We start from the raw sequence: 13,205 nt of genomic DNA, 5'->3' as shown, positions 1-13,205 counted from the left end.
TGGCTTTATTACAAACAGCTGTTACACATGTTTTCTGGAACTGAAAATATGAAAGTGAATGTTAGGAGAAAAATGCTAATTGTTTTTTCTTTTGTTTGTGCAGTATAGCATCTGTTGAGGTTGCAAAGTTTTTTAACGGTATAAAGACATTTTTATTCTAGTCTTCGGAAACAATATACAGTAAAAACATCTATTCCTGAATAAAAATGAATATTCTGTGTATTATAAGACATTGTTGATCTACAACAGAATACCAACATATGTGAGATTGATAAAACAGAAGAACTGCTGATACTAAAAAAAAAAAAACTAATGAATTTAGGATTCCCTAAAGTGTGGATAATTCCGATAATGATCGGATGTTATGTATACTGAGTCTCAGTAAACAAAATAAAATTCTTGGAAAATGGAGCGAAATATACACAAACCAGAGAAAATACACATAACATACGCAATAAATTTTATGAGATGATTTGCTGCTCCATCAAATCATAATTATTCCTGCAATACTTTCTCTCTCTCTCATAAGTTTTTTTTAAATTATGCCTTCATAAATTCACTTATTCGTGTTTAGAATTTATAGGATCGTGCTATTTGCTCTACCAGGCAACTTATAGGACACAGATATCAAAAATGATAATTATTAATTATTCGTTACGTAATGAAAGTGTTTCTACTCACACTTATTCCTACCTATCCTCACATGTGTTATAAATGATGGTTCACATATTTTCATCTTTGAGTATTTCAAATACACCAACCAAATATAGTATTCTCCTTGATTGTTGTTTTCTAATCAATCAGAAAACAGTTTGTTCCCCCACTCTACGCAGAAGTATTCAAAGTTATCCTGCAATTAATTGCATTGGACCAATTAAGATGAGTGCTGATGTGCTATGCCCTCTTAATACTTTCATACATCTAAAAAATGCAATCCCTCGGTCATGGGCGTCCGCAGAGGGTGGGCATTTCCGACGGGATCGATTAAAAAGTTCCACAAATTATAATCTTAAAATTGATTGAGATATGTAATCTTGCACTCTCTACCCTGGGAACGCTTTGTCTGTCTTAAAATTTTATATTGGGTTAGCCTGTTGCGGGGTAGCCATAGAACACGTGTTTTATTGCAGTAATAAAACACGTCTTCCTGTTTTTGGTTCATCTTTTTCTTATTTGTGAACAGTGACCGGATAGTTTGTCCTCTGTCTAGTAGGATACAGTGTGAAGTGTGAATTGTGAGTGTGAGTGAAACAAATTTAAACAAAAAAATACATTTTTAAAAGGTAAGTATATGTAATTTAATATTATTTTAATTGTTACTTTTATGATTTTTTTGCTTTTAAACTGAAATAATTTAATTTAGGATTAATTAGTTGATTTTAAATAAAATATGCCAGTCAATTTTTTAATATATGAAATTGTGCTAAAAACTATTAATTCTGAATACCTTTTTTCCTCCCAAGAATTAATGATCATTAAAATCGATGCAAAATGAAAATACAGGTAACCCTCGTATAACGCGGTACTTATACACCGCGGTTGCGATATAACGCGGTCTACAAATTGTAGTAATCTTTGTTGAACGCGGTACTTATACAAAGCGGCTTCGATATAACAAATTCTACATTCTACAAATTGTGGTAACCTTTTATGTTTTCATATATTTTTCACCGCGCGACTTAAAAATCAAATTTTATCTTCGTTAAATTTGTGTCTGCCTATATCGCGCATGTAGTTATAACTAGCGAATTTATATTAGGGGAAACACCCTTTAGCACGCATGTGTTTATTATTGAAAATTTATAGTGTTTATTGTTGAAAATTGTCTTCGTTTTCTGCCAGGAAAACGCATTAAAAATCATTAGTGTGTTAATCTCAAGCTGAGCACTTTATTTTCTGGTGAGTTACATACAATATGTAATGCTTTATTATGTAAAAAATTTATTTTTAAAGTAATGGCCACTCTCAACCATATTGCAAAAGAGGGCTTTTGAGATATGGTTGAAAACAAATTTAGTGAATAAATTGATGAGTAAATATATTTAAATGAGGAGAAACTGATACAATTAATAGAACCAAATGGCGGGGAAACTTCTGTCCAAGATTCTGATTGTGATGAATCCGTTTAAAGAATTCAATTTAAAGAAATTAAAAGGATTGGACTTGGCAAGAAAGTTAGGAAGTTATTTTAGGGTTAATGATCCCTCAGTGTAACGCTCCGGAAAATTCACGAGACAATAGGATATATGTTTAGCTCCATATTAATAAAAACTTAATAAAAAATTGCAGCAGAGTGGTAATCAATGTCTTATATATCTTAAATGACGTCTGGCCACTTGGAAATAAAGACCATCTACGAAATGTTATTTTTGAAGACAGTGATGACGATTAAAATATGCATTTCATTTTATTTTGCCTGAAACATTTATGCATTATGTGCAATGAAATTTACGTACAATTTGTACTTTTATTAGCTTATACTATGTATTTGTTTCATAGTTTACATGTTTTATTAACTTCATAAATTACCCGAATTAAATAAAAATATTTTTTTCAGATATGTCATTGTTGTTTATATAATTAAAAAAAAAACAATTTCGGAACCTAACCCTACTTGAGTCTCGCATAACACGATTTATATAACGCGGCATCTGTGGAACCTAACATCCGCGTTATACGAGGGTTACCTGTAATGTATTTATAGTTTACATCGTCAAATAATTACATAAAAAAAGCTTAAAGACGTTTATGATGCAATTATTTAATTAAATCAATAATTATAAAAATTTATTGATGTAATTATTTGTCTCCAAGCTTCCCCCGACGCCACTGGATTCCACATTGAATTCTGTTGGATAAATTAGAGCAAATGGCGATGGATATGAATCTAGTAATTTGGAGCAGCTGGTAGCTGACGAACAGCTGTCAAAGTGTGGTTTATGAAGGAATTCATATACAGGACAAGACAGCTGGCTAGTGGTGTGCTACAAGGTGCAGAACATGGCTGTTTAATTTGTAGAACAATGATGTGCAAATTAAATGCGCAATTTAATATAATGAAGCATAAGGTGGTACACTCTGACAAAATGAGATTACAGGATGCATACTACATAGTAAAACCGATCTGTAGGAAACTGTTCACTCCAGGCCGGCTCTAGGATATGTGGTGACCCTAGGTCAGTTTGGTTTTTCAGCGACTGATCATTTTTTTTAAAAAAATTTTAAGCTGTATAAATTTTACAAAATGGACTTGTCGTAATAGAACATATTCAAAAGATCTTACATAAAATTAAATTTACAAACTTTTATTTAAAAAAGGTATATAACAACAATACTATTCAAAACAAAACAAAAATCCTTGAATAAAATATTTAAAATTATTTACTAAAATAGAGCCAAAAGGCTTCACTTTGGCGATGCAAAATTTATAAAAATCAAGTAGATATTAAATCCAGCATTATTTCAAAGCCGAATATAGAAACTATAAAAATTTCGTATAAAATTTAACCAGAGAGCTTACGGCAATACACTCGCCGGTATTTAAGAGTTGGCCCTAGACGGACCTTCTAGGAGACATTCCCGCTATGACAGCGTCCATATATTCGCTTCCTATTGGTCCATTTTGTTAAGGTTTCACTTGCGTGACATCTCTTTCAAACTGATTGGTTTTCGTCAAAGACCAGGCAGAAACCTTTGAACTTTGAACTTAATTGGTTGATGGACAGAGTCCTTGACTCTTTATCTCTTAATCTGCATTTTAGATTGTGGGTAATGAGATTATTGTGGGTAATTTATCTGCTCATTGTGAACATTGAGGCTGTATCAGCTTTCTCTTGAGATGGAGGATTTCGGTTTTTTATCTTTGAAACGATCTGAGGGATTGTAGTCCGCTGCCTGTCGAACTAGCTGATTTGGGTGATTATCTGTGTGTGAAGAATTTCTCTGCAATGCCTGTCATGTAGTTCTTAATATCTGGTAGATTGGCTTCTTGATGTAACTGGATGTTTCTGATGAACCATGGGGCATTAAATGCCATTCTTAGGCATTTATTCTGTATTATCTGAAGTCTCTTGATGTTGCTTTTAGTCGTGTGACCCCAGGTTGGAGAGGCGTAAGTTAGTTGCGGTCTGATTACCGATTTGTAAAGGAGAATTTTGTTGCTTATGCTTAGGAAGCTGTTCTATTCAAAAGTGGATATAGTTGTGCTATAGTCTGACTTGCCTTAGTGGTGACGCTATCCATATGTGACTTGAAGTTTAGACGGCTATCAAGATGAACTCCCAGATATTTGGTAGAATTGTGCCAAGGGATGATTTTACGAAACATTTCTTTGCTTGTATTCAGTTCTGTTTTACGTCTGGTGAAAAGTACTGCAGAGCTTTTGTTTGGATTAATTGCGATACGCCATTTGGTGTACCAATCCTCCGATTCATTGACTGCTCTCTGCAGCTTGATTTTGGCTAGATGTTGATGGAGGGATCTGGTTATAGTGATTGTGTCATCGGCATATAGAGCGGTGATAGCTTGGGACAGTTTGGGGAGACCTGCCATGTATATGGAGAAGAGTAGGGGAGATAGCAGAGAGCCTTGAGGGACTCTGGCAGTGATTCTCCTCTCTGTGGATCTGATACCGTTGAGTTTTATTTTAAATTTTCTGTTGTGTAGATATGATTTGATAAGTATAACTAGTGGTAATGAATACCAACTTCATAGTTTAAAAATTAGTACGTGATGCCACATTATCAAATGTATGAGTGATGTCCAGGAAAATTGCGCCAGAGTGTTGGTGCCATTCATACCCTTGGGTTATATGTTCAATAACTCTGCAAATTTGTAGCGTTGTGGAGTGATATTTCCTAAAGCCGAATTGTTCATCTTGAATGACATAGTTGATATCTGTTGCCTTTTGACCTGTGTGAGAATAGCACGTTCGGCTATCTTACCTATGCATGAAAGAAGACTGATTGGTCTGTAATTTTCAGAAAACTGTGTATTTTTTCCAGGTTTGGAAATTAGGAAAACGTCGGCAATTTTCCATCGCTCTGAGAAATAATTTAGCCCGAGGATGGCATTAATGATGGCTACCAGATAACCCTTTTGTGGGGAAGTAGCTTGAGCACCTTGTTTGTTATTTCATCTGGACCCGGAATCTTTTTGTTATTTAGTTTTCTTAAAATCTCATATATTTCTGTTGGTGACAGGGATTTATTATTGGATTGGAGTGAGGCATTTTTAGTTATTTTACGCACTTGGGTGTGAATTTTACTTATGAAATTTATATCTGTATTGATATAATTTGGGCTGCATTGTTTTTCTAAGCTATCAGCAAATGCTTCAGCTTTTTCCTCGTCGTTGTAGATAACATTAGATTCACCTTGGATTGGAGGAAATGTAAAATGCTTTGAACGGAGTGATTTCATCATTTTCCATATTGATTGATCCTCTGTGTTTAATTGGTGAATTTTGTTATTCCAGTGTTGATTACGGTGGTCCTTTATGGCATATCGAACCTGGTTTGTTGCTCTATTGACTGCTCGTTTATCCTCTGGGTCCATTGTTCTCTGATATTGTCTTCTTAATCTGTTTTTCTCTTGGATAAGAACGTTTTATATCCTCTAGGAGTTTATTTGATGGTGCACATTTGGTTCTATTTATTACCTGTGTTATAGCTGTCAGTAGTTGTTTTTCAAGAGATTTCACTGCTTTTTCTATATCTTCGCAGTTGTTATATGCGGTATTGGACCAAGATTTTCCTGGAAGGCTGAGGGAAGTTGTGGATCTGTATTATCACTGCTCTGCCTGTATTTAGTATCACCTCTAAGTCAGATTCAAGGAGTTTTTTATTTGGGGTGATTGTAGGCTGCATTTATCGTAATGCTGCTTGTGTTTTCCATATGTATTTCTATTCTGTAGTTTCCATGTGTTCTATTTGGGATTCGGCTATTGAATTATGTTTTATGTTTCTTTTCACAAAGATGACAGTGCCTCCACCTCTAGTAAAGCATCTGTCTGTACAAAAAGTGCTCTAACCGGTGATTCTGATTTTGTCATTTGGACGAAGATGTGATTCATTTATGAGGATGATGTCTGCTTGGATTTCTGTTGCAAACTCCTGCAGTTCCTGTAATTTGATAGATAAATCATTTGCGTTCCATGAAACAATTTGTAGTGATTTCGGTTTTCTTTTAGACTTATCCATTAAGAATTTCCACAAGGAGTGATTGTGTGTGCCTTAAGATGATATCCTTGGCTTCTTGAGTTGGGTTGGTTTGTCGGAGTTCAGCAAGCATTTCACCTAAGTGGCTTGTTATGTTCAGTAGGATAGGTTTGTTGTGAGTAATTTGGTTTTGGGTTTTTTTGGAAGGTTGATCTTGTAACTTCAGCATACGATCTTCCATCCGTTGTGGAGACTATGGTTTGATGGGAGGACGTACGTTCTTGAAGAGGTTTACCGGTTTTGAGTTGTATCTTTCGGTTTTGGGAAAATGCTATACAGCCCCTATAGTTTGCAGACTGTGGTCCTCCGCAGTTTGCACACTTTGCTGGACGTGTGCGGGGTTTATGGCAATCATTTGATGCGTGTTTGCCGCCACATTTCACGCGACGAAATTCAGCCTTGCAGCATCGTTGTGCGTGCCCAATCTTTTGGCATCTATGACACTGGGCTGTAGTTGATTTATGTTTCAATGCCTCAACTTTTATGACTAGATCACGGATGGTTTGGAGATTGTATATATGTTTTATTTCCACCAGAATTAGGGGATAGGATGTTTTATCAGCTCTCCGCATTCGGCTGACTTTAATTGGGCTAAATCCCTTAAATTGGAGGTATGAAGTGAGGTCTTCTATTTGTATTGTTTCAGTTACTCCCCTTAATACTACGTTGAGTGCAAACGTGTGATATGGTAGGTTGTTGTTGTTGTCTAGAAGTCTGACGACGTTTTAGTTTGTACGCATATCCCTTCTTCTGTGTTTGTGGCTTTCATGAAGGTGAAATCTGAAGCTTTCAGTGCGGATGCAACGGACGTCCAGTGCTCCTTGGCCCTTAGGACGAATGGGGGGGTACCCTTTCTTTAAGTTCATTATCTGGTTCTATCTCCGCTGTTTTGGATGTATCTGCAGTAGAGAAGATTTTCCTTTTATTTTTGACCGTTTGGAATTCTGTGTAGGTTTCCAAAAACTGCGGAGTACTATCTAGGGATGTAACATCCTCTATATTCGTGGAGTGTCCTAATTCTGGTTCAGTCACCATACTTCCATCATTTAAATCATCCTTATGTGACTGCTGAAGGGGGAATGCATCTAACAGCTTTACTTTCCCTGGCCAGTTGTCGCTCAATAGTTTTCCTAATCTTAGAAATTCTCTGTAAACTACTTCGAATATGCTTTCATTGACATGTTTGATAGGAGGCAATAACTCTGTTAGAATAAAGTCAGCATAGGTAGCAAACTTTCGCACTTAAAAGTTTTCTGAACAAAATTACTCACCGAATCTAAACCAAAATTTAACAGACATTATTCGTCAAACTAAACGATATTACATTCACTAGGCTTTATACCACTCAGCTAATCCTAATCTTATCTCCTAATCCGCGATAGCTACCTGGAATCAAAACTGAAATCGTCTTATCGTAATCACAACATGACAAGCGAGCTGCCATTTTCTCATTCCCAGACAGAAACCTTAAGACAGCAAAAACTCACAGTACTAAGGAACTTTAAACATCAGAGAGATGTATTTTTATGTATTACTAAAAGAAAGTGCCAAAAGACTTCACTTTGGCGATGCAAAATTTATAAAAATGAAGTGGATATTAAATCCAGCATTATTTCAAAGCTGAAAACAGAAACTATAAAAGTTTCTTATGAAATTTGACCAGAGAGCTTACAGGAATATACTCGCTGGTATTTACGAGTTGCCTTAGATGGATTTAATATCCACTTGATTTTTATAAATTTTGCATCGCCGAAGTGAAACCTTTTGGCTCTTTATTTTTGTAAATACTTTTACGCACCGACCAAGACTTCGCTTATCATAAATACACTTCTTCGATGTTTCATGTTCATCAGTACTGAGAGTTTTTGTTCTGTTAAGGTTTCTGCCTGGTCTTCGACGAAAACCGATCAGTTTGAAAGAGATGTCACGCAAGTGAAACCTTAACAAAATTAACCAATAGGAAGCGAATATATGGACGCTGTCATAGCGGGCATATCTCCTAGAAGGTCCGTCTAGGGCAACTCGTAAATACCGGCGACTGTATTCCCGTAAGCTCTCTGGTTAAATTTCATGCGAAATTTTTATAGTTTCTGTATTCGGCTTTAAAATAATGCTGGATTTAATATCCACTTAATTTTTATAAATATTTAAAATTTTATAAAATAGGTGTATAATAATAATAATAAATGTAATAATTTTGCAAAAACTAAGCAAGAAAGTGTACATAAGCTGTGTCTTAAAGTATAAGAATAATTATTGAAAATTGTAGCAATAAACAATTTTTTAACAAAATTAAAACTTTTCTGGCTTCTACTGTCGAAAATTTGTTACTAATTCTTCCACATCGTGTTCTATTAAAATATCACGTTCAATCGATAATATTGTTAAACCGTCTAATCTTTCCTGACTAATAGTTGTTCTCAAATGATCAAATCAAAAATCAAATCAACTAACGCCTTTTTATTCCTTAATAGGAGTAGGCGAGGCCTTTATACCCTATCTAGCTTTTGGAGACTGAGTGGGCAGTTCAATCTCCACCGGTAGCCAATCAGAGATAGCTGGCCCATGTCAATCACTAATTATAGCAGCCACCGATGAAGAGGCTGGCAAACAAGTGCTGCCATCTCTTGGTACCTAACCCTAACAAGATATGTCACTGTCTGCAATAATGTGAGTACTACGGTCGATTTTCTTGAGTTTACGGGACAAAAAACCCGAGTTACCGGGAGGGAAAACCCGCTTGCCTGTGCCAGAGATCGACTAACTCGGGAACCGGTCGAAGATAGGCTTAGAAAAAGTTCCTCCAGTCAGCGACTAGACTAGAACCTATTATTATTATTATTGTTCCGGGAAAACTCCAAGGAGTCGACAGACTCATCGAGGGAGGCCCTAACATCATGTCTGGAACAACTATTCAACATTCACACAGTATCTATCATATCTTGCCTTGAACTCATTCACGGTCGTAGCACCCACAACAGACTCTGGAAGCTTATTCCACTCATTCACCACTCTCCAAGTAAAAAACCTAGCTCTAACACCCTTGTCAACCACGCTCTTGCCCAGCTTCCATGCATGGCCCCTAGTCCTCCCACCACCAGTCATATTTTCAAAAATATCTTCTGGATCAATCTTATAAAAACCCTTCAGTAATTTGAATGTCTCAATCATATCACCCCTCCTTCGCCTATCGTCCAATTTCTGCAACCCACAAATCCTCAACCTATTCTCATAAGGTTCATTCCACAGACCTGCTATCATCTTGGTCACTCGTCTCTGGACCCTCTCCACTTCCTACCCATCACGAAGAAACCCTGGTGCCCATAACTGGGCACAGAAGTCCAGATGGGGTCTTATCAAGGCTCGATACAGAGGAACAACAACTTGCTTCTCTCTGCATGTTAAAGTATTTTTCATAAGCCAAGTGATTTGGTGAGCTGTTTTAGTTACTTTTGCAATGTGCCCCCTAAACTTCAACTCCCTATCCACCAGCACTCCCAAATGCCTGGCCTCATCAATCTTCTGGAGTACAGTTCCACCTATGCGATATACTGCTGCTATTCTTTTCACCCCAAAGTGCATAACCTTACACTTTGCCACATTAAACTGACATCCATTTTTCCTAGCCCAGTCCTCCAAACTATCCAAATCATCCTGTAAAATTTTGACATCCTGCACTCACAATTGCTCTACCCAACTTTGCATCATCAGCAAACAAGTGAACACTTCCTCTCAAATCCTTTCCAATATCATTGATGAACAAATTGAAAAGCAGTGGTCCAAGAACAGAGCCCTGTGGCACTCCACTAGTCACAAGACGTCTTTTTGACTCCACTCCTGAATAAACCACTAAACCTAGGTCTAACTTCAAGCGGCCAAGCGCAGAGGACGCAAGCGGCACTTCCACTGAGCTACACAGGCCATTGTTGTTCTCAAATGAGCTTTAATAAATTTCAGTTTCGAAAAATAAAATTTTTGATATCAAAAGGGTGCTCCACGCTCTAATACTTTTTTTACGATATTGGCACCCCAAAGCCATTATTTCCCTAGGCCGGTGCCTCTTGTGCCTAAGCCTAGAACATAGAACATAGTCTAATACACTAATGTATCTGGAATGTGTTGTAGAGACGAAGAACAACTCATAAGTTTATTCCCAGGACATTAGATGCACTCTGTAAATATTCTTTCATAGAAATAGTACTATACATAGCGAACGTGTTTACTTTAGCTCAATAAAAGGACTATTTACAGTAAAAATATTTGTATAAAATATCACTTTTTCTAATTATATTAAGAGCCAAAGGCTTCATTTCGGCGACATGAACTTATTTAAGTTAAGGGATATTGCATCCTATATTGTTTCTTAGCCGAATAAGAAACTCAAAGAGTTTCATGCCGAATATAGAAACTATATAAAGTTCGGCGATTCCAAGCGTTAGCAAATACCTGGATAGTGGCACCTGACCCATTTGGTAGTGCAAACTGAGGCAACTCATCTACCTACTCACTGATGAGACCTCAATAAAGGTTGAAACCGGTCTGGGTAGTGACCTTCTCTCATAATGTAGAACAGTAATACAGCTCATAGGAGCTAGGTTCACATGATGGGTAAATACCAAGAATGGTGATAGGAGCTTCCTCCACCTTTTCTATGAGTTGCCTCAGTTTGCACTACCAAATGGGTCAGGTGCCACTATCCAGGTATTTACTTACGATTGGAATCGCCGAACTTATATTGTTTCTATATTCGGTATGAAACTCTTTGAGTTTCTTATGCAGCTAAGAAACAATATAGGATGAAATATCCCTTAACTTAAATATCACTTTTTCAATTGAGTATCTTTGTTTTATTGATATTGATTTTTATAATCAGCTACAAAACATATATAATAAAATAAATAAAAATGATTACATAATTTTAGCAGGAGACTTAAATGCAAGAATTGGAAACACGAAAATTAATAATAATATAGGAATACATGGAGAACACACTCTAAACAGAAATGGTAAAAAATTGATCGACTTTGTAGTTTATAATAACCTAAAAATAATGAATTCCTTCTATAAACTTAAAGACATACATAAATATATTTGGGCAGCAAGAGGATGGAAATCAATATTAGATTACTTTATATTAAATGAAAAGACATCAAAATTTTCACTAGATGTTAGAGTTCACAGAGGGTATGAAATAAGCAGTGACCACTTCCTTGTTAAAATAAAATTAAGATTACCACCTAAATGGCTACAAGTAACAAGAACAGAAAGAAAAATTGAAACATTTGTTTATAAAACTAGACTATTGAATGACACAAATGTACAATGGCTATACGAACATAGAATTAACCAGTATCTAGATAAAATAAAACAAAATGAAGAAATAGAAATAGAATGGCTTAATATAAAAACGATAATAAATGCAGCAGCAAATGAAAGCTTAGGAAAGACCAAAAAATTCAATAAAAGAAAAAAAAATGAAGATCTGGGATGATACAATAAAAGAAATAATCAAAAAGAAAAAAGAAGCCTATCACAAATGGTTAAGCAGTAAAAGATTAGAAGATGAAATAGAATATAAAAGAATAAGAGCCATAGCTAAAAGAGAAGTAAGAAAAAGACATAGAGAAGCATGGAATAAATTTGTTTCTAATTTAGAACATGATTTATATAAAATAAGAGCCAATGTATATATGATTTTGAAACACCTAAATGCAGATACCAAAGAAAACATAAAATTAAACACAGAATTGAAATTAGAAGAATTTTAAATTACTACACAGAACTGTGGACAGACAAATATTTTAAAAAAGACAACTGGCAAACAATTAACGAAAATGAAAAGGAAATAACTGAAGAAGAATTAGAAATCAGCCTGAAAGAAACAAGAAACGGAAAATCACCTGGAGAAGATAAGCTAGGTTCAGAACTATATAAATATGCAGGAACAAGATTCAAAGGAAGACTCTTATTATTTTTAAATAAAATTTACTCAACTGGTATCCCCCCAATAGAATGGAAAAAAGCAATTGTGATTCCTATCTTTAAGAAAGGTAATAGAGATGACCCTAAAAACTATAGAGGTATCAGTATACTAAATTCATGTTACAAAATATACAGCAGAATCTTAAATAACAAACTAATGAAATATTCTGAAAACTTTATTCTAGAGGTACAAAATGGATTTAGAAAAGGACGATCATGTATAGACCCAGCCTTCTGCCTAAAATTAATAATAGAGAAAAGAAGAGAATATAATTTAGAAACACATATTGCATTTATTGACTTTGAGAAAGCATTTGACAAAGTTAAAAGAAACATATTATTTAACACATTAAAAGAAAGACAAATACCAAATAATATCCTAAAAGCTGTCACAAGTATATATGAAAATAATCAAATACAAATAAGATTAAATCATGAGCTATCGCATACAAGAGAGATAAACCAAGGGGTCCGACAGGGATGTCCCCTCTCAGCAACTCTTTTTAATATCTACTTAAATGAAATAATAATAAAATGGAGTAAAAATTTACATCAAGGAATTAAACTTTCACCAACAGTTAACTTAAACACTCTTCTCTTTGCAGACGACCAAATAATAATTACAAATTCTGAAGATAACTTACAGAAAGCTATTTTAAATCTAAATCAGATATCCAAAGATTATGGTATGATAATATCAACGGAAAAATCAAAAACTATGGCCTTTAAAGGACAAGATCCAGCAAGAACTAAAATAGTATTAGATAACAAGATCTTAGAACAGGTGAATTCATCTAACTACCTAGGATGTATGATCACTTATGAAAATGAAAAAGATATAAGCATAAAAATTGCAAAATATTTAAAAATAACAGGAGTAATTAAATCTATATTTAAACCAAACCTAGTTCAAAAACAAACCAGGCTAAAAGTATACAATACATTAGCCCTACCGGTCTTAATGTATGGAAGCGAAATCTGGACAATAAAACAAAAAGACAAACAA

This window comes from Typopeltis vanoorti, chromosome 3 (assembly GCF_054136105.1).
Source record: "Typopeltis vanoorti isolate ZY-2024b chromosome 3, IOZ_Tvanoo_1.0, whole genome shotgun sequence".
NCBI classification, from domain to species: domain Eukaryota; kingdom Metazoa; phylum Arthropoda; class Arachnida; order Uropygi; family Thelyphonidae; genus Typopeltis; species Typopeltis vanoorti.
Note: the sequence above shows the minus strand (reverse complement) of the source record.